This window comes from Pteropus medius, unplaced genomic scaffold (genome assembly GCF_902729225.1).
Source record: "Pteropus medius unplaced genomic scaffold, Ma_sr-lr_union100, whole genome shotgun sequence".
Lineage (NCBI taxonomy): Eukaryota > Metazoa > Chordata > Mammalia > Chiroptera > Pteropodidae > Pteropus > Pteropus medius.
This window is the reverse complement of record NW_024340695.1, coordinates 2277305-2305242: the sequence shown is the minus strand read 5'-3', so window position 1 is coordinate 2305242 and position 27938 is coordinate 2277305. Positions and strand designations below refer to the sequence as shown.

The window sequence follows — 27938 nt, the reverse complement described above, 5'->3', positions numbered from 1 at the left end:
GTCCATGAAATGAGAGGACTGTCTAAAAACCTTCCTGGCTCTGATGCCACATGATTCTAAACAGGCTTGAATAAAAACCTGCACGCAAGACTCAACGGAAACATTCATTTAATTAACTGGTAATAATTTACAACCATTTCCCTTCACAAAAAGCATTAGAATTGATCAAAGACAGGAAACTTCTGGCTCCTAAATATTCATTTTGAGCTTGAGATAAGCAAAGAGACCTAGCATATTAAAAGAAAAAACAAACAAACAATTCTTTACTTGGGCAAAGGTAGAAGACTCACCTAGACTCCATGGGCCTCAAGCCAGACATCTGGGATATTCAGATCACATTACATCTGTGATGGCTAGGTGGCTCAACTCGAAAACATGTCTAAGTCTTACTCTAGAAATAATTAACAAAAGAACCTAAAATATGATAAAGCATTTCATGATTCTCTTTCAGCTGAAACCACCAGGCTTAAAAATGAGAGTTCAAATTCCTAGAGGAAAAACATTCTTACTGGACTGTACTAATAACCAACAAGGAAGTGTGTGGCTGTGGTCTTTAATAACAAATAATGGCTACCATGTCTTGAGCTCACCAATGTGCAGGAGCCCTACTAGATGCCTGACCTGCATTATTTCTAACCTTCACCACCTGCAAAGTAAGTCTCACCATTACAGACAGGGAAATGGAAGCTTAGTGAGGTTATGGAATTGACTGAGGTCACCCAGCATGAAGGCCAACCCAACATCCAGACTCAGGGAAGATCCCTCAAGGCTGCTGCGACTACATCTGCCTATGGGCTACTGTAGGTTTGCCCGCTGCTTTCTGCTCCGCCCAAAGCCAGCCTGCTGGCATGTTGGGTCGTCACATCACCCATCTTCCCTAGGAACTTGGGCAAGACTCGTGCCATCAGCACCTGAGGGTGCTCCCTGCCAAATGCCAGCCCTTGTTTTTCTAGCCTTGCTAAGCCAGTGGAACTGGCACCAGCCCGATGGTGTCACCTGATGGCTCTCAATAAAAGCACGAGGCAGGAGTTGCCAAGCATGGCGAGTCTGTGCTGGGGCCGGAGAAATGCAGCAGGCAGCTCAGGTCCCATTAGTCAGCTGCCTGAAGGACCTGAGTCAGTGTCATGTGCTACAGACACACAACACATCCATGGCTGTGGAAAGGAATTTAAAGGAAAAGCGGGTAAAGGAGGCAAATCCTACATCCCTGCTGATTTTCTATTTTCATGAGTATAACATCAGACAAGTCTGTGTTAAAAGCACACTAACAAATACCACAGATTAAAACCTATCAGAAAAAGATGATCAGGCAAAACCTGATCAAAGTGAAGCTTATCAATTTTGATAGAAGTTTAAAGCGAAGGAAAACACTCTTTTTTAAGTGATTAAATTCTCATCTTGCTAAGTCTGGATCCTGTGTGTGGTCAGAGAAAGGGCATGGGAGACAGAGGGTAGGGAGAGCTCCAGGCTGTGACAACAGCTCTGGTGCCAGGTCATCTGGCACCTGCACTAGCAAATGAAGGAGCACCGAGGCTTTATGTCCTTTTCATATCTAATATTCTACGATTCCACGTCAAAAACAGTTTCTGAACTCCACACAGCAAGACATTCTAAGACCACTAAAGAATCTGTCTCTAAAATGCTCGCAGTAACTTTCCCAACTAAACATACCCACAGAATCACTATAAATTTAAATTTAGAATTATTTCAACTCAAAGCCCATTACTCTTATGAATTAGCATTAAAAAAAAATTTATCTTCTGGCAACAGTAAGACTCTTTTGTATTAAAATTAATTTTTCAAAGTTTCTCTGCCCATCATGAAAAATCAGGAATAAACAGTTAAGACTGGACATCTCTGAAGACTAAAATATTTTTTCTCTGCCAAGGAGACCTAAGGATAGATAAAAACAGTTTACTGTATGTTAAAGTGTTGTGTGTATGTGTGTCTCTCAATCTTTGACACCAATACCCAAGGAACTGAAAATGTAAATTAAATGAGGACACCTTAGTCTCTCTAAAACACTGCACTATGATTCCTCCTCCTTTATCCCCAGAACTAAGAAGGCAACGCCCTTCTCCTCCAATAAGGTGTCCCCAAGGACCTCAAGCCAGAGCAGACCCTGAAGTGAGAGAGGAACCACTATAATTGTGTTTCCTCTCCATCCTGTGTATCCTCCACATTAAATAACACTTTAAAAGGGCACCTTCTGCATAATCTTGTGCCTTCTCTTGTCTGCTCGGGAGGCCAGTCCGGAAAGAAAGCATACTCTATCCTTGCTAGGGTGAGGTATTAAACAAAGGGAGCAGGTGGCCGTTTGATCATGAGTGGAGGTCGGTAGGTAGTGTATGGGCTCCCTCTTGCCAAGCAGCCTCACAGCCTTCTTTCTTCTTTGCAGCTTCTTGGGTTGCCTGGGAGGGCTGTCAGCCCCACACTGAGCCACCTCTGAGGGGAAATTCCCACAAGAAAGGAGAAATAATAGGAGATGGAGAATCTAGTAAATTTTGCCACGGATGCTAAGTTACTTTTCTAGAATAAACACAGGTATATTAAATATTTGCAATGAAATAATTATTCCTTCCTGCTCTACCCCCATCCTAACATTTTAAACTGAAAATGTCAGGTTAAAAAAAAAAAAAAAAAAAGGATATAAATAAACCAAAGTTAACTTTAGATCCTAGAGGGACATTAGAAAACACATGAAGCCCGAGTATCTCTCCCACTGGTTGTCTTACAGTAACACCTTTATTTCTTTTGGTCTTTTTGGGGTAAGGAGAAAGGAAAGCTCTGCAGAAGAAAAGACATGAGTGCCCTGCCTAGAAATTCAGGTAGCAGTATCCCAGGTGGACCAGGGATGGGGAGACAGAGGGGAAGTATGTTCAAATGCACAGAGGACCTATTAGGGGTTATATATGGCTGAATATAGGCTATGAAAATAAGATGGGTCAGAAATAGGGCTGGAGAGGACAGGGTACCCGATTAATAACAGTCGCATGGCATACTGGAAGGCTAGCCCTGACCCCAGGGCAATAGGGAGCCAGTGAAGGGTTTTGATCCAAGAAGTTGCAGGATCATATCCACATGTCCGATCCCTACAGATAAGGGTGTTGGAATTATAAGAAAGAGAAGCTGGTGGTGGGGATATATGTTGAAAGGCTATTCCAATGGTCTCAGTGAAGGATGAAGGTGACCTGTGCTAAGCCAGCAGCAGAGGGGATGGAGAGGAGGAGGCAGATGAGAAAGACAAGGGAGGGAACAGCAAAAGGACTCTGTAATCAGAGGTGGTGTGGAGGATGAAAGAGAAGTGGTCACAAAGGGTCTCCAAGGCTGATGATCCCTGGTGTCATTAACTAAGATAGGAACTCCAAAAGCAGGTCTGGAAGATGGAGTTCTATGTACGACTGTTAAGCATGTCAACCGAGCATTTACTGGGCTGCCCTTCACAGCTTCATAAAGTTCAGATGGAGAAGTGGGAATACCATGAAGATATAAATTACAGCTCAATGCAGTTTTGATGTTGTCAATAGGTAAGTGACAACATCAAAAGCACTATTTAGAATAAGAGAAGGAGCAATCACTGGGCCGGGACAGAGCTTCACCTGGGAATGAGACCCAAGTTGAGGCCCAAAGGCAAGTTTCAATAAGTGGAAGGGGAGGCCACTAAGACAAAAACAATGGTGAGTAGAGAAAGAACCAACATCAGAACACAAACCAGGCCAGTGTGGTTGGAGGAGTGTCCACACAGGAGCGAGAGAGAGGTTGGAGGCAAAATTGTGGAAAGAGCTGTACCTGGAGAATTTTAGGTATATTATACAGGCAAAGGGTAATCACTAGAGGGTTTTGATTGTGTAAACTGATGGAGAGTAACATGTAAAAGGGTCATTTTGTCTACTAGTAAGTATGAGTTTTCATAAGAGTAGAATTAGTGGAAATTGAAAATTATATAAAGAGAGCCAACAAAAGTACTAGAAAAATCGAAGGAATACTGAATTTAGGGTCTGAGTGACCTAGATCATGGGTCAGCAAACTATGGCCCATAGGCCAATTTCAGCTCATTGCCTCTTTTTGTAAGTAAAGTTTTATTGAAACACAGCCGTACCTATTTTTGTTTACATATTATCTATGGAGGCTTTTGTGCTACAAAGATAGAGATGAGTAGTTGTGACTGAGACCTTATGCCTCACAAAGACAAAAATATTTACTGTTTTGCCCTTTACAGAAAAAGTCTGCCAACTTCTGTTGCCATGAATCAACCAGGGAAAACCGGGGTTTGGGGGAGGGGGGGTGGAGTGGGAAGGAACATGTTTCAAAAGGAAGGAAATGAGTTCAAATTTGGACACAAAAGTACCCAAATAGAAACATCTGTCAAGAAAATGGGAGAAACAAAGACAAACTGAAGACAAGGCTGGGGTTCTTATTTGGGAATCTTTCTCAAAAGGTGATCACTAAGAGCCTGAAAATTTTCAAGAAAGAACACAGAAAAGGGAGAAAAGAGACAGGAAATTCCTTTAGGAGGTAGAAGAAAGAAACAGCAGAGATGTAATCTGAGAAGTGCAGTGTCATGGACATGGGAGGAAGCAGCTTCAAAAAAAAAAAGAGAAGCCACATGCTACAGAGGTGGAAGAAAATGAGGGCTTTAATGGGATCCCTAGGCTTGGGAACTGGGAAGTAGCAAGTGGGCTTCTTCCATGATACTTTCCCCATCTTTAGCAGCTCTGTTGGAAAGGTCCTCTCTTTTCACTAAGCTAAAGCCCAACCATATCCCTGTACCCTCCTCTGCAAGTTTACTTCTACCTCTAAAATTTACACTGAGAGGGAGAAAAAGAGGAGGGAGAGAGGGAGGAAAGGGAGGAGAAGAAAGGGAGGGGAGAGGGAGAAAGGGGGAGAAAAAACGGGGAAAGGAGGGAGCGGAGAGAGAGAGAGAATGAGAACGACAGAAGCGGGAAGGAACATGTAGTTTATATATATTGAGTTGGAAGGTAAAGCTAGAAATGCAAGTTGGCTTTGAATGCCAAGTTAAGAGTTTAAATTGAAGTTCAAAAAATTAGTCTAAAAACAGTAAAGGACAGGCTGGAAGACAAGCTAGAAGGGAGTAGACTGGACTGGGGGCAGTGGGCACAGTTAAGTATCTGTTCTTACAGGACAGGTCAGCAGTGGAGGAGATAGGGAGGGAAACATTACAAAAGGAGCTCCATGTGAACTGCGGGGTACGGGTTAGGGATGATGAAAAGCCAAAAGAGCTCCAGTACCTGGAAGCCTGGAAGACTTATCCTGGAAAAAGTAAGAGTCACTAAAAGGTCAGTTGGTTTGGGATGATTCTAATTTTTAAACACTGATTTTATAGAGAGACATTCAGATAGAAATATTTGGCCAAAAGATAAATGTGGCCTGAAACTTAAAATAAAGGGCTAGGCAGAGTTGTAGGAATCATCCATACAATAAGGACGACTGAACCATAGACATTTGACCCCAGGACAGAGGGTAGAGTTCAAAAGGCAGAGTCAAACACCAAAGCCATGTTTAGAGAATGGGAGAAAGTGGTACCAGCAAGCGAAGAGTGCAGGAAGGTACTGTAGCAATTTCACACGTTTTTTGCCCGTTTATCTTCAAAACCGCCTTCTGAGGAAGAAAAAGTATAGCACCGTTATCTCCACTGTACTGAACAGTCACCCACAGGTAAATGACTTAATAAATTGGTGGCAGGTTTGAATTTTGGGGTCTTAAGTACCATTCCCACAACCTTGTGAATAGAATCCTGATATATTTATGGCTTTTTGATAAACCTAATTGGTCAACATTTGCCACACAAGAAGGTTTCAGGGTTCACCCGCCCCATTCTCACTTCTTCCTCAACTAACTCTGGCTTGCTCTCAGGAACGCGTTTCCATCCACAGCTGCAACCCAACTAGAGCATCAGCCAGGTAACAGCCTGACAGCAAACCAATTTCTGAACATCAGTTGGAAGTAAAAGCAGAACTGCTTTCAGATGCAACTGGTTGGCAGGACTTTCAGAAGGATGTTAAACCAAACTGTGAGTTAAGGCCTCTGTAATGCTTGGGAAGAGGAGGGGCCTGAGAAAGAAGGTCCGCCACCGGCCTCCCACACCAGCTCTAAACCACAGACACTAAAATACCTTGAACTAGGACTTTTGGGGTTTTGTTTTTTTTTTTTTGCTAAAATGAAAAACCCACCCACTATTTCCTCAGTCATGTCGCTTCATTCTAATCTAAACATATCATCTGGTCTCTAAGCCCTGCCTTCTAAAGCAGCAAACGACAAGGCCCCACCAGCCCTTGCCTTTTCCCATACGAAACTGTATTCCAATATTTATTCCTATTTCTTCCACCTAGCAGCACTTTCAAACTTAAAAATGCCTTCATTTGCATAGGGACTTTTTCTAGGGTGTAAAACTATTCCATGTGATGCTGTGATGGTAGATGCAGGACACAAAGCATTTGTCAAAACCCACAGAACTTTACAGCACAGTGAACCTCAACCTATAAAATTAGAAAAAAAAAATAAAAAGCATTTAGAGAGTCGAGAGATCCCAGTATGGAATGCAGACTGCAACATGAGAATCAATTGTATTGAAACGTATGAAATGACCTCACTGGAAGGAGTGAGGGAAGCGGTGCTGACCCAAGTAATTCTAAGACTAAAGGCAAAGGGAATGTCGAAAGCACCAAACTCCGGCTGGATAAGCTGAGGGGTAGGGGTGGTACCAGTTAACCATTCTGAAACCACAGTATATGTAAATAAATGGATGGCAGATGGTGGGAGCCAGTTTTCCACTGTTGGAGTGGAAGTCTGCAGACAAGCAAGGGAGAAAGGATGGAATGAGCTGTGTAATGCTGCACTGGAGTTGGAGATATCAGTATAAACTCATGTTTGGTTTCATATAGAATCAGATGGATATATAAGTACTTACAGATATGTGTATATATAAGGGTTAGTATGCATATACCTATTCCCTTGTTTGGTCAGGTAAGAGGACTTAGAAGCAACGACACCCCAGTAGCAACAGGGACATCTAGTGCCCAGAACTTAATTTCTAATACCATTCACAAATAAAAAGAACTAGGGCTCATTGGGAAAATGGCTTATTCTAGAGATGGAAAAGGAATATAAAAAATGAGCGTGGAGCATCTTATAGTGCCAAAAAGAATAAGAAAGTATAAAATAATAATAATAATACCACAATGATGAGGGTATGTCCAAAAGGGACACAGAGACCAACTGAAAGAGCTCCCAAAGGCCAAAGCTGGAACAGTTTAAGCAACAAAACAATGTAGTGTCGGATTATAACCTAAAGTATAAAATAAATATGCATGACTCCATACCGATCTAAATAAGTGAGTGAATAAATAAATAAATGGCGGTGGGCCGGGGCAGGGGGGAGACAAATCTCTCAAGCAGAACAATACGAAATAATGTATGTACACACTGCCCCCCGCCCCGACCACCAGGAGGTGGGGCATAACTCTCCACACCTCAAATGTGGGCTGAGCATAGTGACTGCCTTCCGTACAGCATGGAAATGGGGGGAAAGGAGTAACTTTATGGGACAAACCTGATGAACACGAGCTCAGCCACGGGATCAAGATTCACATCAACAGTCTTAAGTCATGTTGATAGTATCTATGTATGTAACATGTAATGATGTCATTGATGTGAAGTAATGAAATATGGTACTTCACCTCTGTGGTCTTCCTCCCAAAAACCCCATAACCCCTGTCTAACCACAAGAAATATCAGACAACCCCAAATTAAAGAGTTTGTCTACACAATACCTGAGTAGTCCTCAAGTTTTTAAGCTCACCCAAAACAAGGAAAGTCAGAGAAACTGTCACAATCTCGTAGAGCTTAAGGAGACATGACAACTAAATCTAATGTAGTATCCTGGATGGGATTCTGAAACGTTAGAAAAGGGACATTAGATAAAAACTAAAGAAATCTGAACTGTGATGCTTAGTAATAATGTATGGTTATTGGTTCATTAGCTGTGACAAATGTACCTTACTAATGTAAGATATTAATAACAGAGGAAACGGTTTGGGGTATTTAGGAACTCTCTATACTACATCTGTAATTTTTCCATAAATCTGAAGCTATTCAAAAATAAACCGTCTATTTAAGAAAAATGTCTTTTAAATAAGAACTGCCTACATTGAACACTAAATCCAGGTAACTCTTAGAAAAATTAAAATCTGAATTAGTAACAATACTACAGGTGATAAATATGATTCTTTCACTAAACAGATAAAAAGAAAGCCACAGGCAGCAGTGCAAAAGAATACCTGACCTTTTTAGATTGTGCATGTAACGTTAGCATATGAATGTTAAGTTGTCCAGTCCCCAACTTTCCCCGTCTGGTGTGCTGTTAGCACATCCTAGTCCAAGCTAGTTTTCTTATTGCAGCGTTTAGTGTTACTCCACTCTCCTGAAGGAGGCTCATAGTAAAAACTCTGAGAATTTTTTTAGCAAGTATTCCCATTCCTTTCTTCTAAATTGTTTTCAGACAAGCTGTTGGTGAAGTGTCTTCCCCTAAGCTAAAAGTAGAAGAGAGAGAGAGAGAGGAAAGACAGAGGGGGTGAGAGTAGCTAGCTACAAACTGCTTCCAACTACCATCTAACATAATGAGTATTTTGTGGAGCTAGGGCTGTGTAATGCAAATGACATCATGCCCATTACACTATCTGATTTCACGCAGTTGCAAAAAATCTGAATGGGAACGCCCCATCCAAAAACTGGATAGACTTGGAACAAGTTTTCAACAACAGCCAGCATTTCAATTTTCTCCCCAATGCTAAGGGAGTAAGAGCTACAAAAACTCCCAGCCCCCAGAGCTGGAATCTCCTGACATACTAAGTACAAAGGCAGTCCCCAAGCCCAGGCTTAGTAAACCAGCAGCCCATTTCACAAACTCCTCCGGTGGCTGACTCTGATGCCCACTAAAGTTGGCAACCACTATAATTAGTTCTTCCTTCACTGTTCTCACCACTCCATTCCATCTCTGTTCAGCCAACAACCTAAGACACTATACAGTGTGCTTTTTTATACAGACATGCTCCACTTAACGATGGGGATATGTTCTGAGGAATGCATTATTGGGTGATTTTGTCATTTTGCAACCAGGATAGAGTGCACTTACACAAACCTAGATGGTACAGCCTACTTACTACACACTAGGCTCTATGGTGTAGCCTATTGTTCCTAGGCTGTATAGCACGTGACTATGCAAAATAACATGAGCAAGAGAAAATGTTGCAATCAAGAGACGTGGTAAGCACAAGATGTATGAGGCTGCTGCCAGCAGTACACAGCATACTGTTTTACAGCAAACTTTTTTATAAGTAGGAAGAGTATACTAAAATAACAATAAAAAGTGTAGTAAGGACATGGTTCCGTAGTGTAGCAGTTAGCACATCTGCTTTACATGCAGAAGGTCCTGGGTTCGCGCCCCAGTGGAGCCACAGTCCATGGTCAACGTCCATGCCACCCTGAACAAGCCCAATCCCGTCTGATCTCAGAAGCTAAGCAGGGTTGGGCCTGGTTAGTACTTAGATGGAAGACCACCTAGGAAGACCAGGCACTGTAGGCATAAATAATAAATAAAAAATAAAAGTGTAGTAACTACATAAACCAGTAATGGTCATTTACTATCAAGTATTCTGTACTGTAACTGTATGTGCTATATTTTTATACAACTGGCAGCTAGGTAGGTTTGTTTCCACCAGCATCATCACAAACTAGCGAGTGATGCCTTGCACTACAACTTTCAGATGGCTATGACATCACCAGACAATGGGAATTTTTCAGCTCCATTGTAACCTTATAAGACCATCTCCATACACACACGCAGTTCCTCACTGACCAAAATATCTCCATGTGGCACATGACTATAGTAGGGCTCTCAATAAAACAATAAAAAATAAACATTTCTGCTTGCAGATCATATTAGCTATGTGCCGGTTTAAGAAAAAAGAAAAAGCTCTGTGTTTTTACTAGAACTTTATTAGAACTCTCTCACCTACTGATACAATTTTTTCTTTTCAATCCATTTTGGTTAGATGCTATTAATAATCCAACCCTTCTGGAGAAAGTACTCCCATAGCTAATGCATTAAACAATTAAAACATATAATATTTTACAGCTGATTTGAAAGCCAAAGGCCCAGGAAGAGAACACTGTAATCATATTTATCAGCCTATATTGTATTCCACAAAACAGTGAGTTTATAGGAGTTTATAATAAAATTGCAAAATATAAACAGGTAAAAATTCAGAATGGAGAAAATAGGAGATCAAAGCTGAGCCAAGTTTAAATGTAAATGGTTTAACTTTTATTAAAGTTGAGCCAAAGATTTGAATCTGAATTTCTGAAGCAAAGCAAAAAGGGAACCAAGATCACAAATATGATTCACATTAACCATAATGAAACCACACTGATTTACCAGGAGGAGCAGAGCTTCCAAGGCCCTTAGGTCTAAAGCAAACATCTCTCTCTAATGCAGTGGTTCTCCAAGTGTGGTCCCCAGACCAACGGCATCAGCATCACTTGGGAATTTTTTATTAGAAATGCAAATATGAAGGCCTACTTTTAACCTAGTGAATCAGAAACTCTGGGGGTGGGGCCCAGCCATCTGTGTTTTAACAGACCCTCTAAGTGATTCTGATGCATGCTAAAGTTTGAGAACCATGGCCTTAGTGCTTTTATACATAGGTTGCAGTCAAAGTAGTTACAAACCAGTTCAGAAATATCCCAGCAATAAGTCAGTGGTGTGTTTCACACAGCAAATTCCAGTAGCGTTCTTCAGAGTAAAGCAGACTTACAAAACCCAAAACCATGTGGCCAAGTCCAGAGCTTGTGTGTGGAAAGGAAGCATGGGCTGAAGTATGTTTACCAGGCCTGACACATAGAGGCTTCCACACGTTTTTGAATAAATGAATAATGAATAAATGCATGTATGCGCTGTTGAAGATCCTTCAAACAATTCCAAGTATCAATAATTAATTATCAACTGTGCTTCAGATGCCTATATCAAATATATCATTTTCGAAGCCTGCAAAAATTTTTAGGACGGAAAATACCATTAATCACCAAACATCTTTTCATTTTAATTTTTTTTAATTGCAAAAACATTCAAACCTCCACAGCACACTCCATCTATCAACGCATGCTCATGCCACCATCAGGAGGTAATCAGTGCCAGCCCTAGTTTTACAGATGGAGAAAAGCTACAGGAGAGTGGCATGAATTGCCAAAGGGCACTTCAGCATTAAGTCCTCTGACCTCTGGCCTAGTTGGTCTTCTTTTGGTATTTCATAAACATCCTTGTGTCTGCTGAGCAATGAGTCCATAAAGTCAGCTCTGCCTTTAAAGGCTTTTCTTACAATTCAGTCTGGAAGCGTCTTCTCACCTTGGGCATTAGACAGAGGATCATAAGCAGGAGGTGGGGGACAGAGTGCTGGCCTTCTCTCCATCAGGACACATGCAAGGCTCAAAGGCAAGATCATCTTGGAAGTGTGGCTTCTCCTTTTTTCATAATGAGGGGCAATTTGTTAATAGCCAGGGAGGAGCGATAGGTGGGCTGCGAGTGTAAGGAACCTCTATAACAGATATTGAAAATAGAGGATAATGCCCATGGAGGATTAGGCTGGGTTCAAGCACTGCTGCTCAGCCTGTTTAGGTCATAGATTCCCCTGTCTCTCTCCCTAGAAAATCCTAACTCCTAACTCTGCATCCCGTTTCATGAAGCTCTCAGGCATCTGGAGGCTCCCAAGGGCTCCAGGTTAAGAACCTGCAGTCTAACTGGGTAACACATTATTTGCTGTTGTTACAAGAAAGTCTCAAGCAGGACACAAATCCACTGAGCTGTCTCATTCCTTCTAGAATGATTCAGGTCACAAAACCAACGACAGGGGCCACAGTCATCAATCATTCATCCAGTTAGTCATACAAGCACCAGGCTGGATGCTGAAAATAGGGAAATCATAGGAGAAGAGCAGCACTAAGGGGTAGCTTAGGCGTGCTGTGCCTCTTGCAAGTAATCTCACCCACAGTGGCGTCACTGCGACCTTGGTGGCAATTGCATTAGGGCTTACCTCTGACTCTGACACACAGCACATACACACATATTTGCAATACTCAAGTCACACCATTTCATATTGGTTTTCCCGGGTGTGTTCTCTGAGGATATTTGAGTCACACATGGACATTTAGAATGGGGTAGGGGTAGATGTCACTGAGAATTACTATCTGACTCTACCCTGTCTCTGTGGTTGTAATGCATGTTTTCTTCATTCTCCTCTCTCCTCTTTTCCATTTGTTCTTTGTCACACCTTTCTATCTTACCTTCTGCCTTCTCTTAACTCTAGGTCCCCAATCTACCAATGTAGGAAAATGTCCTGCTTAGGACCCTTGAATTACCAGCTCCAAAAGTACTGAAGGGGAGGAGCAATGGAATATGTAGGGGAGTGTGTGCATTCAGGAAAAGAGTTCCCTACTCAAAATATTTGTTTCAGAAATTTTTCATTTAGTGAATCTTACTGCTATCACCTTAGAGAAGGGAAAACCACAGGAAGAGGAGCCACCTCCCTAAACAGACACTCTCAGAGGGTCTAATTTTCATCATCATTACACTAAGAGCCCCAGGAACTTTGAATTCCTCAAAGTCTTCGGAATTGAGACAAGTATGAACATATGCATAAACATGGAATATAGAGATGTTGAAGGACAGCTGGTTGTATAAGGGTCCACCTTAGTTACAGTCTGGGTACAAGCTTCCTTGCCTAAGGAACACCATTCATATTTCCAAAGCAATTAATGATAAAGTCAAAATGACTGACACCGTACCCCTATATTCAAGAAACCCATGAACTCTGAGACCACAGTCCCCAAAATGCCAGGGGCCCAGTTAGGTTCACTCGAGTGGCCACCAGCCAATCTGCAGCTACCACAGAACTTCCTTAAGGATGCCAGGTGAACGAGTTGAACTACAAAATATTTTCTTCCTAACTTGGGATCCGGATCCTCTCCTGTTTTGTTTCCTTATTAATCATCATTTTTTCTCAAGGAAATAAAGAAATAAAAAAGGATATGTGGTCATGGAAACAGTTTTCTTCCCAAAGTGGTAATTTGTCTACTGGTTTGTTTAAAATGTCTTCAATTTTATGAGTCTTTCCTTACTGGTGGTGGGGCAGGGGTCAAAAAAAATGCTAATTCTTTTCATCTTACTTGGTAAATTTAAACAACAGAAATGACACCCTAGTCTAAAACTTGACATACCTTCCAAAGGTATGCAATTTGTATCTCCTCTGCATCATGGAAGGACCAGGCCCTATTTGCAGAGCTTTGCAATCACTGTCTCACCTTCTGAGAGTCTGAGAGACAACACATCATCACTCCCTTTTACGGATTGGGAAATCGAGGCAAAAGGTAAGGCAGAAATTGTAGATCAAGATTTCAGTAACTCCCAAGTTTCAGTCTCTTTCCTTCCCCTTCATTTTTTTAAGTTACTACATCCTTCCCTTACAGCCACAGCCCGAAATGACCTTTCTTCTCAACTCCTATAGAACTGCTGCCTGAACAATGGATCTGTCCATTAGTCATGGAACGTCTTGCTATTTAAATCCTGCATAATTACATAACTTTTCCTTTGTTTATGTCTTGTTTCTTCAACTAAATTTGAAGCTTTGGGGGCAAGAACACCATCTTATGCATCTTCATGTCCTCACACCACCCAGCACATAGGAGACCACAAAATATATGCTCATATGATTTGTTTGGACATAGATACCTGCAGCTTTTTAAAAAAAAAAAAAAATCAAATACATAACTATATAAAGGTGAAAATAAAATCTTTGATGGGAGTGCATAGATATGCACATAATTTAGCATCAATCTATTGTCTTCCTTAGCATAAGAAAATACTTAAATTTACTTTAGAGCTTTTGGTTTTTTGTTAATAATGCATTCTCTTACCCAGTAAAATTAAGTGTTCCTTCCTACCCTCTCTGCAGAAAGTAGCAAATTAAAATTGACTTTTAATAGATCTCTCAAACCACCAAACCAAACTGAATAGCAAACAATGAAATAACTCTAAAAGCATAAATATTTAAAGTACTATCATAAACTATATTCATTGTCAAAGCTGTCTCCTACTTTTCTCCTTAAAGAGACACAAACGCAGACCTTTCTCCACACCTTAAATGACAACAGAATGCGTTCAACAGGATCTTCAGAGATACTGAGGTGAGATATCCCTGCATCTAGGAAGACACTGCTCAAAATATTTGAGACACACATCTATCTAGCATGTGTTTAAACATCCAAATAGTTTTTTGTACTACACGTTCAGTCTTATAATTCAGTGTAAATCCTACAAGTTCGTCCAAGCAGAATCAAAATCCCTGTTCTACGCAGTTTTCATTGTGGGCTGTCCTCCATTCACTGGCCTTCACTGCCAGGCCACTTCTGCCACCCACTTTCATAGCTACACCCTGGAACTCCCCTGTCCTGACATCTGTATCACCCTACAGCCTCCTGCCCTTCGCTTCCTACACCTGTTCTTCAGCCGCACAGAGCCCTCCAAGGCCATGAACTATTTCTTCCCAGTTCTTTTTAAGGCCTCTCCTGGCACGTTTCCTTCCCACTCTTACCAGCACCCCCACGTCCTCCCACCTGGCTTCTGCCACATCTGCCTGGCAATCCCTACCTCCCCCCGAACCCTGGACCAAACTCATCATCTGCCACCTCTGCTCTTGTACAGAGGCTGGAAAGCCACATACACTGAAGCCACTGTACGTTCAGTTTCTAATCTCAGCTAGGCCTCAGCACCTTTTCTTTTACTTTTCCTTGATCAGCTCATCTCCCACATCCTTCACTGACTAGAATATTCCAAATAATCTCAGTTCCCTCCAAGCTCCCAACCCCATTCTGCCTTGCCTGCTACTTCAACAAATATTTAAGGTGATTTAGGTTTAACTATCTCATCTTTAAACTCCTTAAAAGTCTCTTCCCCTGGCTTCTGTGACACCACAACGTCCACCTTCAGACCCATTCTTCTCCATCTTCTCTAGGACTGTCTTCTTTCATCTGTCCCTCCACTTCTGTCTGGTGTTCCCTAGGATTCCATTCTCTGTCCACTGCCTTCTTCATTCTATGTTCATCTTAGGCACCAAACTACTCATGATTCTAACTACCATCTCTATGCTGATAACACCCAGATTCACACTTCCAGCCATCCATCTTCCTAGAGCTTCAGACTCACATTCAATTGGCTGATGGATACTTTAAAATCAGTATATAACCTTGGCCCCCACACTAATTCTTCCTCCTACATTCCCTAGATCCTTAATGATACCAGAACTTTAGGAGTCATTCTGGTCTCTTTCATCTCATTCATTTCTTATAGCCAAAAGATCAAAGTCATTAAACTTCGCATGTTGGGCACTTCTCAAGCCTGTCTTCTCCTCTCCAAGCCTGATTTTCACTATTTTCTTGCATATCTGATCCTCTCTCATCTGGCCTACCATGATAGCTTCCTGCCATTCAGCCTCAAGTCTATAATCCACCAAGCTGCCATGGCAACCCATCCAAAAGGCAAATCTGATCATTTACTCCTATTCTTCAACAGCTCTCCATAAGCTAGAGCATATACTCTAAGCATATCTGGCTCTTCATGATCTGGCCCCCAACTAAATCACCCCCCTTATAGCCTTTGACTCACTGCATCTTGCTTTATATTCAATTAACAGTGAAAGGCTTGGGTTTACAAGCATACACAGGCTGTTAAATGTATTAACACTCATGCTTTTCCCTTAGCCTACAGTGCCCTTCTCCTTCTCTCTTGCCCATTCATCATCTAAGTCCTATTCATCATTCAATTTAGGCAACTTCTCCAAGAAGCCATGTCCTGACCTCCCTTCTCATGCCCTAAGAAGCTATTTCCTATGATCTCCCAACTCCCTATAACAGCACTCATCATTAGATATCGATATCGCTCATGTTCACATCCATATTCCCTTCTAGATGATATACATCTCCAAGGCTGGAACTATATCCATCTTTGGATCTCTGGGGATTAACCTAGTATAAGATGGAAAAAGGGTCATCAACATATGTGGCATCAACGGAATGTACATCTTCAGTAATGCTGCCCCAAGCAGCCCAGGCATTAAGGAAAAGGGAACTTCATTTCCTTCTGTGATGATCACTGCACAATGTTCTAGGAAGGAACACTCAATTATTCCACCTCCTCTGTGTCAAAGTCACATGAAACCTGACTTTTACAAACCTGAAATAACGTATGTTATCAGTCAAAACTGAGTCTGTCCTCCAAAACTCTCTGGAAGACACACTGGATTCATGATTCCTCTTAGGCTGGATTGAAATCAGTGAAAAATGATATTAATCAAAATAGCAAAAAGTTCAAATAATCAAGTGTTTTGTTGTCGTTTTTTTTTAATGAATACCCTTTGAATTTTCCAGTTTCCTCATTTCCCTTGACATCTTTGATTTCTTTTAATACAGAGATTTCTATTTTAAAAGAATTTGTTATTAAAACAGGTTCTTTCTATCACAATTTTATCTTCTGATTAATTCCCTAATAGTAGCACAGATTCTGAGACTGTCTCACTGATTTCACCAAGAGCCCTTCCTCTTTACAGTTTTATAACACTAAGTGGGTATGTGTGATAAACTTAAATATATGACCAAATGTAATCAGAAAAATGATCAAGGAATATGGCATGTTTATTAATTTTTAAACATCTTTCTGAAAATTAGTCAACTTGACTTGATTTTTTCACTCCACACATGAAAATATCCTTCTCTTGATTGTGAGGTAAGCAATATTATTCCCATTTTACAGATTATAAAATTAAGGTTCAGAAATTTAAAGAACTTGTCCAAACAGTGACCATGGGTTTCTATCCCCAGTCTCTTTGCTCCAATGTCCAAGTTTATAACTCTAGGCTGTGCCACCTCTTCTCAAAAGAGTATAAATGGGCATAAAATGAACCTCATTATGACTAAAGACAGTTGAAAATTTATAAAAACCATAAACAAATCCCACAATTAACTTTCTGAAATTCCACAAATAATTAACTTTCTAAAACGCCAGTGTTTCACTACTAAGTAAAAAGGGTTTCATTGGTAAAATAAACTTGTAATGTTGGTCAGGAACCCATTTTGTCTACCTTATAACAACCATTATGATTGTTCCCTAGGATACACACCCTTCCCTCTTCGCTCTCTCACAAACTTTTCTACACTGTACTACAGGGCCTCCATTCGGTTCCTTAATAATGAGCCATCTCGAGAGGGAAAAGGCACAGGAAGGTAACAGTAGCAGTTCAGTCCCCTTCACCCTCAAGCTCACATCCCTCCACTCAAAAAAAGTTAAACCAAAGAAATTCCCCAGACGCTGCTGTGAACAGGCAGGGGAAATGCCGCTGATATGAAACCAAACGGCATTCCATAAACCAAAAAAGCACCCCACCTGCTGTCGCCTCTGAACTGGGTTTCAGAAGCCATCCAAGTGGTCTCCCAGAGTCTTTAATCATGGAATGCCTCATATTTCCTTATGCATGGCAATCGTGTGTGTGAGACAGACTGCACAGGTCTGTCACTCCTGTTCTTTCTGAATGATTATTCTAATCCTGCCCTTCCGTCTATGGTACTCATACCCAAGGTATTTGGTATAAAACGGTGCTGCTCCACAATGATATATTCTAGTGAGTTCTGTGGTATTATGAGATAGCTAGAGCTTCCTAGCATGGTTCCAGTTGAACTAAAACGTATGCAGACTTCTTCAATTCCTCAGGCCACTAGAAGCCACGGAAATAAGGCAACTGGGGAGGAAGATAAAAGAAAGTAGAAGATCTTGCCTTTCTTTTAATTTTAATTTTAAAAGTATTTTTCACGTATTCAACAATACAAATTTCCTTATTTCCCTTTCATCAAAACACACCTCCCTCCCCACCCCATCCCCCACCCCAACACACATTTTCTTTAAGAAATGTAAGTAATTAGTTCCAGGATGCATTTTAACCTCTGAGTTTTCCTGATAACATGAGACAAAGGAAAAAGTAATCTATTTTACTCAACCCACATTCTTCCTTTTCCCTCTTGAGTTATGTAAGAAAATTTCCAGAAAAACAATATAACATTATTTGGTGTGAATGTTGTTGTCCCCAAATGATAAGGTGATATAATGTCATATACAACATATAAAATGATACAGCAAATATATGGTGTTCCCAGTAAGAATTATTATTTCATAGCTCTGTAAAACTCCCTCTGCTGTAAGGTGGTTTTGATATTATCCATCAAGACCCTTACATGATTTATAATAGCCAAAACATGGAAACAACCTAAGTGTCCTTTGACAGACAACTGGATAAAGAAGATGAGGCACAATGGAATACTACTCAGCCATAAAAAAGATGAAATATTGCTGTTTTCAAAAACATATATAGATCTTGAGAGTATTATGCTAAGTGAAATAAATCAGACAGAAAAGGTAAGAACCATATGATTTCACTCATATGTGGGATATAAAACAAAAAGCAACAAATTGAACAAACAAAACAAATAAAAAAACAAACTCATAGATACAGATAACAGAATAGTGGTTACCAGAGGGGAAGGAGGTGGGGAAGAGAATGAAAAGGATAAAGGGATCAAATATATGGTAATGGAAGGAAACTAGATTTCGGGTGGTGAGCACACAATTGGGTATACAGATGTCATATTATAATGTTGTACACCTAATGTTGTACACCTGAAGCTATATAATGTTATTAACTAATGTTACCTCCCAATAAATTTAATAAAAATTTTTAAAAGATGAAAAAATAAAACTTTAAAAAAGACTCTTACATTCAGACACAGCATTATTTAAAAGAACTTTCTCCAATGATGGAAACGTTCCATATGTGAGATGCCCAGTACACTAGCCATTAGCCATATGTGGCTACTGGGAACTTGAAATGTGGCTAATGTGACTGAGGAACTAAGTTTTTAATTTCATTTAAGTTTAATGCAACTGAAACTTAAATAGCCACATGTAGCTAGTGGCCACTGTACTAGGCAGCTTGGTTCTAAAATGTCCTAAGCTTTTCAGTGGTCAGCCATCATCTTTTTAATAAAAGGAAATTAGGATACAGGCAGTCTCTAAAGTAGGTCAGTCTACTAGACATCTCTAAAGAAGTTCTGACTCAGAGTATACATGTTCTCTATCTCCATATCAATGGAAAGCAGTTTGTTCCACCACGGTGAAACACTACTCAGAAAACTTTACACCTGTAGTATCTCTCCAGCAGGGAAGTTCTCATGCAAATAGAGAGTGTTAACATTACCACAGATTTTGAAATATTAAAGTGTTCTCTGGGGAAAAAAATAAGAATTAAGCCAATAATGTGAAATACTTTTTATTCTTCATAGGAATAATATTAGGGCTCTGACACTCGTGAGTTGACAGCCTCACTCCGGGACTGTCGTCTAGGACTAGGGACTCAGAATAAGGGAGAGTAGGATGCCTATTTTGGTTGTGGCTGCTCAGCCATGGCTTGAACGGCTGATACTCAGCCCCGCCTCAGAACATTGTGGTCCACAGAAACAGGAAACCAAGGTCATCTGGAGGTGTGTTCATGTTTTAATTCAGTCACTCATTTAACAGATATTTCATGAGCGACTGCTACATATCAAGCATCAAGCTGGGCACAAAAAATATAAAGTTGAATGACTTATCGTGAAAGGACTTATCGTGAAAGGAAAGACATGTGACTAGGCCATGATCCAACATATTAAGTGCATGAAGAGCACAGAGAATGATAGGATTCTATGGAAGGCTACCTAAGCTATCCTGGGAGGGTCAGACAAGGCTTCCTGGAGGAGGTGACACCTGAGCTGAGTCCTCAGAATGAGGAGCAGTTGGTAAGGCAAAAGCAGGAAAGAAAGCACTCCAAGTAGTGTGGATAATAAAGCCTAAATGGAATGGCATGCACAGGAAACATAGCAAGACAGTATTACTCAAGTATAGAGTTGGAGTCAGGAGTGGTGAGGAAAGAGGCTAAAACACCACCAAGGGCAAGGGGAAAGCCAAGTATACCATGTTAAGGAGTTTGATCTTTGATCTACACATAACGAGAGTCACCAAAGGGCTTCAACCAGGGAAGAGGTCATATTAGACAAAGAGAAGCCACCTGGTAGTATACTGGATTTACAGAAACAAAAGAAGGCAGGGGACTATGGCTTTATCTTGGAGAACAACAGTGAGAACCTGCACGCAAGCAGTGGTAGTGAGAATCAAGACAAGAGGAAACTCAGAAATTTTCAGAACTTGCAAATACACAGTAGTTTGAAATTAGCCATACTGAGCGATGGCTGAATATAGGAGCCAGAGAAACAGAAATTAATGATCACTCAGTGGATGAGGGTAACTAAAAGAGACCACACCACCAGTAACTGCTAACATTTGTTGCATTCTTACTCTAAGCCAGACACTGTATGGATGCATTTGGATCTATCTCATAAAAACCTACTTAGATAGGTACTGTTTTAATACCTATTGTAAAAAGAAAGACAGTGAGGCTTGGGAATTAAATGACTTGATCAAGATCAAACATCAAGCAAGTGTCAGGCCACAATTCAAATCCAGGTCTGATTCTACAGCCCAAAACTTGACCATGAAATAAATAGTTTCTTAAGACAGAAGAAAGGGAAGGCTTAGGAGGAAAAGTGGTGTGTTCAGCCCATTCTTTCACAGAGCCTTTCAGACATATATGTGAACCAGCAGATGCTAGATGCCATGCTACAGTGCAAGGCAGAGACCTGCATGGTCATGGCATATAAATGGTGATGAAACCCAGTGAGCAATTGAAGTTCTGAAGCCACAGTTTATGAGAAGAGAGGAGAAATAGTCCCTGAACTAAATTCTACCAGCAAGGGGTGAGTAAAGGAAGAGAAGCAGCAGGAAAATGAGAAGTATAAACCCTCCCTTCTAGAAGCTAAGACTCCTGGAGAAGAGAGTGGATAAGTTGCACAAAATGCAACAAAGAGGTCCAGAACAACAAAGACTATATAGCACATTCACTGGATTTGATAAATAGATCATTAATAAATACAAGAAAAACAAAAATGGGAAACAGAACATTTTACTTCCAAGGGGAAAGAGGCAGTAAAAACACAAAGGTTGAGAATTAGAGAGGAAGGCACAATGACTGATAGAGTAAGGCCTAAGAAGAAGCAGGAGAGGATAGGAGACACCTGGAGAAAAGCATATCCTCATATATAGTACTAACTGTGACTACACATATGTATGCAGGCAACAGGATATGAAATAGGTAGAGATCATTCTAGGAAGTCTCGAGTTTCTTAATGAACTCAGATGCAAGGTCATCTGAGTGAAGAGGGTGGAGAGGCCTCTAGAGAACAGTAACTGCTTGGAATAATCATTCCGTAGAAGGGAAGAGAAATGAATCTCAGCTGTGAATCTCCCCTGCATGACTTGGCAGCTCAGATACAGGTGTGGAGAAGGCAATGCTGACTTCGGCCTGGGCCCGGAGTGCTGCCAGCCAACGATGGAAGAAGTATGCATGTACCATAGAATCAGGGGGACTGACCAGTCTTCAGATGGCCCACATTTCCCTAGAAAGCCTACTCACCACTGGTTCTCCACTTATTCTATTCTCGGGTAGGTTCTACCCAGAGTGACAAGGCACTAAAGAAGATAATTCTCTTTTCCCTCAAGAACTTCCCAAGACCACACTCAATAAATTATCAAAATAACACTCCTGCTGCAGTTAAATCCCTTGACTCTTACTATGTAAGTTTATAAACTGACACTCAAAACATGTAAGTGGGCATAGCCAGAAATAGCCTGAAAAAGGTCTTTTGGCTCTCAGATCTCTCAGAAATTTGGCATAGGAGAATCCCAGTTCTTACAATGATGCTAGAATTATAATCAGAGTCCAGACCTCAGTGTGAAGGAAATAGCAATCTGAATTCTGAAGCAACACGAAGACAAGACAAATACAAGTTCCCCTCCCTAACAAAATGGCACAGTGCATCCACTTAGGACGACAACAAGAGAAGTTCATGATTCCAACACCTCCCCTCCCCCAAACTACCACTGCAGCAGAGCTGGCAGCCTACAAAACAATGGAAATGTAAGGTCAGCCTCCCATTCCGTGTCCCCCTCCACTTCCTCTTTCACCCTGGATGAGTTGTCCTCTTTCCATGAAAGAATGCCAAGTGTTCAGTCAGTCTGACTGGCAGTTCCTGTTCTTCAGGTTCTCTGGATGCTTCAAAAGGGTGGCGATGTGTTAACCGGAAAGACTACCTTCCTTGGTAGGCTATTTTCCAGGCTTCCACCCCTGGTGAGTCACCTGCCAGTTTCTATCATGAACAAGGAGATCTGTGATTAAAGGAGACTTCATTTGAGTCTCATGGGCCTGAGGTTGCCTCTCTGGCAAGTGACACTTATAAATTCAGACAGGATTACACAGGTGTTTTGGTGGAGATCTTCCAGATTCCAGGTGAGCTAGAATGTGGAAGTGGCAATAAATAAAATCATGGTGCAGCAATTCTAACAACATTGGCCCTGAGTAGTAACATTCTAAGAAATAAATTCAGAAGCCACCCATGAAGCAAACAATAAGTCGAGGAAATAGTAGTCAAGAGATTTCAATCTTGAACATGAGACGACAAAATCTTTCCTTAAAACAATTTAGTGTATGTTTTTAGTAAAAAAAAATAAGGAGATATATTTTGATCTAATACTTAAATACTTACTTGATGATCGTCCATTGAAAAAAATCCTCCATTTGACCCAAGAGATGCATGAGAATGCACACAAGAAAACTGATCTTCTAAAGGCTCCTACCAAAATTTTATAACCAACCCTCTTTTGTATGAATCTATATTAGAAATTACTGGAGATCAAACCATCCCTTCCCTCAAGGAATTAACAATTTTTAAAAGAAAATAAAGCCCAAAATAGGTATGGCTATCAGATAAGACCAGTACAAAAAAAAAAAAAATCCTGAAGTTTTTTTTTAATAAGAAGAAAACAAGAAAATGAAGATGTCCAAAAAGTAAACGTTAATGGTGTACAGTGCAATGACAGATAAAGAAGGAATTGCACTGAAAAGCAAAGCTTTAGCAGAAAGAACTTAAGATGAACCGACTCACTGCAAAGTATGGGCAAATGTCAAGTTGTAAGACACTAAATAAGTTGTTGGCATTGAGTCCTCCTCCAGGAACCTCGTTGCAAAGAGGGGAAATGTTTATTTTCTAGAAAACACTTACACAGCATTGAAATTATCAATCCAATCCATTGTTCACCTCTAATGTTCTAAGTTTCTCAAAGCAGGGAACACATCCAAATATTTGTTCATTTAATTCATTTATTCAAGCACTCACTTATTAGAGATATTTGAGTGTCTAGTACATACCAGGTATAATGTACTAGGTACAGAGGGCTCCAAGGGGAATAAATCAGAGATGGGACTTGTCTTCAGAGTTATGAGGAAAGCAGAAATGAAATATTCCCAGAATAACTGTGTATTTACAATTGCAATTAAATGAGAGGGAAAAACCTAACCTACTTTGGGAAAATCGTAGAAGGACTCCTGATGACATGGAATTAAATGGAGAATTAACAAGGTGATAAGGAGAAAGTTCCAGAAAATGGACACAGCTCATGCATAAATCCTAAAAATTCATCTTTGCATCACCAGAGCCTCATACACTGTAGGTGCTCAATACATGCTTATGGAATAAAGTTTAAATCCTTAATGAATTCCAAAAATCTTTCCTAAGAAATCAACCCCTAGATATGGGATACGGGCGTGGATAAGACTTACAGGCACACAGAGGTGTTATTCACTAACAAAATTACAAATAGGAGGACAGCAACATATGAAATAGTGACTGAAACATTATGCAGCTATTATGCAGCTATATACAAAACTAATTATATAATTAAGTGGGAAAAGATAACAAATGAGTATTTTGATCAGAAATACGGAAAAGTGAAAGTTAAGAATAACATATGTCCTTATGTATCAACTCATAAAAATTAAACAATCAACTATCAATCATCCCATATATATTTCATATATAACACTGCAAGTTCCTTCTATTTTGAGGGAATTCTAGCTAATTTTCAAACAAAACCCATCCCGCCAACTCCATTCATTCTGGGCTCCCTAAGAATTGCAATGCTACTTGAATAACATCTTATATCTCTATAAGGCCTCGCATTTTCATAAAGTGTTTTCCCATACATTATATTTTTGGCTATCATCAGTTGCTTCTTCTGTGTGATTACAATCATATAACAGTGAGTATAAAGTGTTTTACAAAGCAGTAAGAAAGACGTGACTCCTGATTTCTCACATGGGGCTCTAAGGGACTTCTTTTCACCACTAAATTTTTCATTACTATCACATATTCTTGAAAATTTTTTTCTAATTATTTAGAGAAAAAAAATTAAGTATATGTGAAATACAATCACATTACAGAAGTCTGTAAAATTGGGAAAAGAAGTCATTCAAATATCAATGTCATAACATAAGCACTGCTATAGAGTTGTTAAATGTTTCTAGCTATTTTATGCGCATTTTAAATCGTTTTTCTGATTACAAATTATATTAGAAAAAAATATATAATTTGGAAAATGAAAGTCTTCCATAAACTCACCCCACTTCTCCAACACAAGAAAATCATTGCTAAGAGTTTGGTGCATAATATTCCAGACTTTTTTCCCCTTTGGCTATACAGCTTCACAGTCCTTTATCTACAATAATGATATTCAAAAAACTCCAAAATCTCTTCAAAATTTAATAATATTTTTTGTCAAAATCTGACCAAAACTGATGTAAGGCAATTTGTAACCTTTATTTATCCTACTTAGTGTGAATATTCATGTTTCACTGCAGAAACAATGTTTTTGATTACAGGGTGCCACCCCAACCCCTAATGGAGGTATTATTTAATAGATGATACATTGCCCTATTTAAAATTGAAAAATATAGAACTCAGAAACAATGGTTCAAACAAAAGATGTGGACTTGTACTAATGTTATTATCATGATCATTATTATTTCAGAAGTGGATCATACTATGCAACTAAATATTTTTACTCAATTATATATCAGGGTCATCTTTCCATATGAATTTACTGTATTCTTTAAAAGCCACATAGGCATGGGTGAGGAGGTAAAAAGACAAGAAAAATAAAGAGAACCCCAATTTTAAGGAAAGGGTAAATAAGTCAAAAATCAGACCTACAAAAATGGTTAGAGAGGAAGTCTGCAAGTAAAGAGTAGCTATCGCAGAATCTGAGCTAGAAAAAGCCTTAGAGGTAATGTCCTGATTCTTTTATCGATAAGGTAATCTCAGTGTAGACAGATCTGATGATTTCCTTGAGTTCACATGGCCAGTTAGCAGCTGACCTGGGCCAGGAACCCCGGAGTCCTAATTCCCCATACTTTCTACCCCTCAGTGCAGAGCTCCAAGTCTCCGCGCTCCCACGGTGAGGACCACATGGTGACTGTGAATACTGTGAAAGCACCATTCCCTGTGAGGAGCACAGACAGTTCCCAGGGTTATTAGCCCAAGCTGTATATGTACAAGTCCGTTCACCTGGCATTCTGAGTAGTAGCCATCCAAACTCAACAGTACCCAGTTTTATAATTTTATAGTTACACAGAAAGAGATATGAGAAGCCATCTCCAATTACTAAGAATTCAAACTGCATATACAAATTTGGGTCACTTTTCTCTTTAATACAAGATACAGTGTGCCAAAAGCATTTTTAAATACTAATCTTGATTTCTCTTTTGGGGCCCCAAAGAGCTACACCTGTATCAGAGAAAGGAATGATAATACTAACCGGAAAACCACCAGTATCAGATGGGTCTCCCCCAGAATCTCCCCAACTCACTGTGCCTCCAAACACCACTTAGTTCTCTCGACTATGTCCCTCCTAAGAAGCAAATATGCTTTCATTTATGTAGAGTAATAAATCTTAAATCCACGTGCATCCAAATCCTAAAATCCAGAAAAGCAGGAGGGAAGATGAGAGCTACTGAATGTTGTTCTTCCTTTCCCTCTCCTCCTCCCCAGCATGCACCCATCACCATCATCATCACCATCATCATCACATCATCACCTTCATCATCATCAACATCATCACCATCATCAACAATTATCACCACCACCATCACCCTCACTATCATCATCATCATCACCACCCACCACCGCACCACACCCTCTTTCTAGTCGCCACTCTTCAGTCTTTCATGATCAGAGCAGAAAGGAGAATGCATCTCTGCAGGACCTTAGGAAGAGGGCCATTTGTGAGAATCAAGATTTGTAAACGGATTCTCAGCATCCCGTGGCCTTCCCTACCCTCAAAGACAGTGGAGTCAGTCACAGTGATGCAGCCCTCTCTCAACACAACTGCTGCTATGGCCCCATCAATTATTTGGGGGAATTAGCAGCTATCTTAAAGCTTTTAACTAGAGTATCATTTCATGAAGCCTCTGCAAGTCCTAAATGAACACTACTTAAACTGTGTAAATTGACTGACAGATTAAAAACACATGTAATGGACCCATGTACACTGGGATCCTAACATGCAAAGGAAAATAGTGCTTCATTAAAGGCATGGCATGATGAGGAAGCACTAGAGCATACCCATTTCCGTGGCTGACATGAGACAGACTGGCTTTTACAAGGAAAGTCGAAAAATAACCTAACATCCCTCAACAGAAATGTTTGCCACTCCCAGATACTAAGGGACTGGTCTCTGAGCACTGTCAGATCCAAGTCAGCAAGGCTACTTGGGAATTACATAACGGTCTAAGCTGGGAGAAGGGCTTTTAAAGGGTTGGCACAGTCAACATCTCTGACCTATGAAGGAGCACTAACAATAACATTCCCTTCTTCTCCCTCATCAGGATGCTGGGGAAAGTGTAGTTGCAAAGCACTTTGAGCTCCCCACTATAGACAGACATGGGAGAGAAGGGACCCTCTTAATGTCTTCAAGGGGTATGGGACTCTGAGGAAGAGGGGAGGACACTCTGCCGCAGTTTCTAGTCTCTACTTCAGAAATGATGTTGAGAGGTAATGTGATGTTCTTAGTCTCTAGAGGAATATGGAGAGAGTAGACAAGGCATAAACACTGACCAAATAAAAGTAATTCTTATTTTCTGTAAAAGCCATAGGTCTAAATATCTGTCAGTTCTCTTTTGTTTTTATATCATTTGTGCATGAAACATGCACCTAAGGCCAGGGAATCGCATGTGCTGGTGGTCTTCTGAGGCCCAGAGGCCACAGATGGCCTTTGGACGGCCCACAGTCTCTACCTCAGTCCTGATTGGGCAAGGGTAAAGGTGGGGTTGCGGGGAGGGAGGAAAGGAGGGACACGATGGAGTGAAAGTGAAAGCAGAGATAACATAAAAAGCACTATACAAATGTTGTTTTTCTTCTCAGCTCTACATTCCCACGATACTTTACTTAGACCTTCCGGGGGCATTTGTAACATATTATTTTGTCATAGTTCTCCATATGGTTACCTTATTCATCTTTGTATCCCAAGCACAGTCCTGGGATACAAAGTATTTGTGACACAGTTACAAACATGAGAATGAATATTTACTTAAGGCATCAGCTAGAATTTCTGAAGTGACAAGCATTGCTTCCCATTCCCTACCAGAAGGGTCAAAAAGTTTTCAGTTGACAACCGTCTGCAGGCAACAGCTGTACCTCCACGCACAGCACTGGAAAGCTGGAGTTTGTAACCAGTCCTCCTGGTTGTGCATCCCTGGAAAAGTTACTTAACCTCTCAGAGGCTCTGCTTCCTCATCTGTAAAATGGGGATATCATCTACCTCAACAGAACTGATGGAAGATTAAATAACA

At 40.4% G+C, this 27938-nt stretch overlaps 1 protein-coding gene and 1 pseudogene across 1 annotated transcript in view; one reads left to right on the top strand and one right to left on the bottom strand.

Moving 5' to 3' along the window:
* Positions 1-27938, bottom strand: part of PRKCH (protein kinase C eta) — a 197890-nt gene that overhangs the window by 143709 nt on the left and 26243 nt on the right. The window lies entirely within an intron of this gene.
* Positions 9483-9601, top strand: LOC120603994 (uncharacterized; annotated as a pseudogene).